This window comes from Geospiza fortis, unplaced genomic scaffold (assembly GCF_000277835.1).
Source record: "Geospiza fortis unplaced genomic scaffold, GeoFor_1.0 scaffold275, whole genome shotgun sequence".
In the NCBI taxonomy this organism is placed as follows: Eukaryota; Metazoa; Chordata; class Aves; order Passeriformes; family Thraupidae; genus Geospiza; species Geospiza fortis.
In genome coordinates this window covers 2,079,649-2,083,657 of record NW_005054341.1, presented here as the reverse complement: position 1 = coordinate 2,083,657, position 4,009 = coordinate 2,079,649, and positions in this window count along the sequence as shown.

The following is a 4,009-nucleotide window of genomic DNA, read 5'->3' as shown; positions in this document are numbered from 1 at the left end:
AGCCTCAACTGGCCAGTCCAGCTGAAATCTGCCCACATCCCTGCTGCCTTTGGAAGCCATGGAACACTCAGGCTGGCACCTTGGCAGCAGGGGAAGCTGGGAAGTGTGAGGAATATCAAGCTGGGAGAAGTAAACACCTTTGGAGTAACCAGAGTTGTAAAATTGCCCCACCCCACCTGGAGCAACTTCACCCCAACATTGCTCATCTGTGGGCAGAGATGTGGTTACTAGTAGAGTCTCAAAAACCTGAATATTGAAGGCTTTAAACACCCAAAAGTAACCAACAGAAAGAAGGAAAACTAGGATGCAGGTAAATTCCAGCTAAATACATTCTACCAATATAATGCAGGAAATGGGGTCTTTCCATATACTGGCAAGGGCTCATTTCACTGAGGAGTCACAAGATGGGTTAGAGAACTTTTTATCACATAAAACCACAGAACAAAAAGCTGAGCTCAGAACTAACCTGACTTAACATCTTCTAGTGTATAAGTTTTCAGATATTCTTAAAAAGAAACCAAAACAGACTGACCTGAAGTGTAATTGTTTATTCAAGTAGCTGATGAGAAGCCAAAACACACCATGGTCAAAGTAAAAATTTAAATAATTTCATATAAAAAATAAAAAAAAAGAGAATTTCCTTGCTGTTTCCCCGGTCTCCTGTTTTACTTGGCTAGCTCTAAATGAAAACTTGGGTGATTTACCTAATCTCTCACTGAAGGGTGATTTGCTAAAAGTGTGTTACAGTACTACAAACAAGCTCCTCGACTCAGAAAAACCCCTATAAATAAATTGACTAAACCAAGAAAACGACAGAAGATGAGAAAAATACAAATCAACTGCAAAGAACCAGGCAATACAATTTCAAAACACAACTGTGGCCAAAGGAAGCTAAGCCCCTAAGTGCATTTTTAGCAAGAACTTGGGAGCTAGAGGAACACACTGTAATTAGACCTCAAGGACAACCATCATGCTGGACTTGTGGGGAATATCTTATATCCAAAGGTCACTTATCATAGCAAGTACAAAATCAAATGGCAAGCAAAAATCACCATTTTCAAAAGCACACTTCCTCTACTTCCAGCAACATAACAGAGTCAAAAGTAAATAATTCAACACTCTTTTAAGACCTGTTACTCTAATTTCTCCATATTCCAAACTGTGACAAGGGCCAGTTGCATATGGATTGTGCTCCCTCCCCCAAGCCTCACCTGCTATCAGCTTTTCATGGGAAAGACCAGATCACTTGGAGAATGAACATTAGTATCAGGAATTGGTCATTGATACAGAATAACCAGAGGAAATGAGCCATACACTAAACAAAACAGCATCAGGAGCTATAATACTAATCTTGAAAGAAATCTGTACGTGTATATACATATGTATATATATAAATATATAAATGTATAACTTTTTGTGAGAGTACCACTGCTCACACAGAGACCCAGCACATTTTTTCAATGCATTGAGATGTTTTCAGTGATTAGTAGGGAGTTTCTTTTGCTTAGGATCAACAGCATGTAAGATGATAGGCACAGAGTTCAGCATCTCCCATTCCCTTTCTACTCTCACCTATTAGAATTACTATTTTTATAATAAAGAATTGATGACTGCCTTAAATTGATTCTCCAGAGTTCTTCCCAACCTTTATGAAGCCATCCTTGATAAGTATTTAATAGGACAGTGTCAGCTTCAAGTTCAACTGGCCAAACTTCCTACAACTTTTCAGTGAGAATAAAATTTTCTTTCTCCCTCTCAGTGTCTGCAACACAAAAGCATCCCAGAATATCCACAAGATACACATAACCAAAGAGAAACACAAGTGCAGAACATACTAGAAAACACAACAAGTTAATTCTTTGGTATTAGAAACACTTGTTCAAATGCCAGGAACAATCAGATCTGTAACCCCAAATTTTAGCACAATAAAATCCCATAATAATGGCCTGGTTAAGGTGCTTGAGTGCCTTTAATGCTACCTTGATGATCACTCACCACACCACCAGAGCATTACAGATACCTACAACCATCTCCATCCCATAATACACCTCAACTCATCTCAAGTCTACATCAAACTCTAAACTTCTTGTATTTATAAATATTACACCTTGGTAAATAGATCGCTTTCCTGCAACTTTTTGACTATATAGTATACAAATATTAAAACACAAATATTTTGAAGACAACATCGTGGCTTAAAGAAAGGAATTAGCAACTTTAAGAGTCTCATTTCCCTAGAAAAAAAACCAAAATGTGATCGTGCCAGACACAAACTTTTGGACAAAGGCAATTTCAACAAAACTGGCAAAGGTTTGCAAGTCTAAGCAGTACTGTGTTCTTAGGAATGGAAATACAGGAGCTACTCAAAAGAACAAGGAAAAAGGAGTTTGAACTGGTGTCCCAACATCATCTGCTGGTTATTCAGCACCTGAGTAATTCCTCACACCCTGAGATGAGAAGGAGCTGAGGAGTTTTAATTCAGTATTCCAGTGCACAGCACAGTTACACAAAGAGCACAATCAGCCTTGGTATGTTCACCAACCAAACAGCACTTCCAAGATAAAACTTCACCAGAACAAATCAGCTGACCTCAGGTAACTGCTGCCTTTATCTTCTGCTCCTCTGCAAACACCAACAAGTTCTCTTTCAACCTCTCCATTCCCTTCCCATCCCACCTCCCTATCTTCTCCAGCAAACATCCTCCTTTAATCATCACAAGTTAATGCACTCTGGAGCAAAGCAGCAGCAGCTGGCCTGGGCAGCTGTGTGCAATTTAACAACTGGCACCTTGTAGGAGTGATGTCACCCTGAGGTTTTCATCATGCCAGGGTTTGGGTTAAAATGCCCCCTTTAGAATGGCTGCAGATGTCCACCTAAACATAAAAAGTCCTTCTTGAGAGCATCTTAAGACTTGCACCTTCTCAAAGAGACCTCACCACAGCCACTGGTCCCAGGAGCAGTTCCACATTGTTTTAGATGCAGTCAAATGACAGTTATCAGACAATATCCAGATTTACCCAGCACACTGGAGCTGGTTCTACCCAGAACCACCTGTTGTCATTACAGTGCAAGAGATCTATTGTCATTACATCACAAGGGTTCCATATCACTAGAGTTTTGTACCTCCTTGATGTTTCTTGTAGGCAGCTCCTCCAGGCACTGACTCTCCCTGGTCCTCACAGCAGCCAACTGACTCTAGTTCCCTCAACCAACCACTCCACTCTTTTATAACACCCTTCTTATTGGCTACATCTGCAGCCTGTTAACATCAGGCCTGCTCCTAATCCTTAATGATTGGCTCAGCTGCACCTCTTTAGGGGGTAAGATTACTTTCTATGTTATCTTTATTTACTTATGTTCTATCCCCCTACAACCACCATAGTGAACCACAATCTGAATAGATTTTCTTAGATAGAGCATCTGAAATGTAGGACAGCTGTGCTGCAGCATGAGCCAGGTCTAGCAGCAGCAGTGCACCCTGCACACAAAGCCCAGCCTAAGTTACCACACTATGCAACCTCACTTCTGCCACTCAGTGAGCACAGCTCAAAGTTCAGCAATACTGAATCCACAGATGCCTGACAGTGGCAACCTGGCCGGGGTAAGATGGGAATGTGAAATACATAATTGATAATTATGATTAATATTGATATATTAATTGATATAATGATTAATACATAATACATAACTGAGGCTGGGTTATGCCAACGACTGAGGAACCAGCAGTCTGAGTGGAATGGATACAAAGGAGATTCCCATCACAGGTTCAGGGAGCGGAATGAGCTGCCATCAGTTAAACACTGTTAATGCACATATGGCCTTTTTGATCAAACACCAGGAGGAAATGGGTTAGACCAGCTTGTGGGATATCTGGCTGGCAATGGAATGCACCAGGCCAAACTGCATCTTGCTCTGGCTCTGCTGGCCCAAGATTGACCAGAAATCTCCACATTGTCCTTTTCATACCCCCAGCTTCTGAGAGGGTTCCTGGGCCCAGCCCAGCACAGCA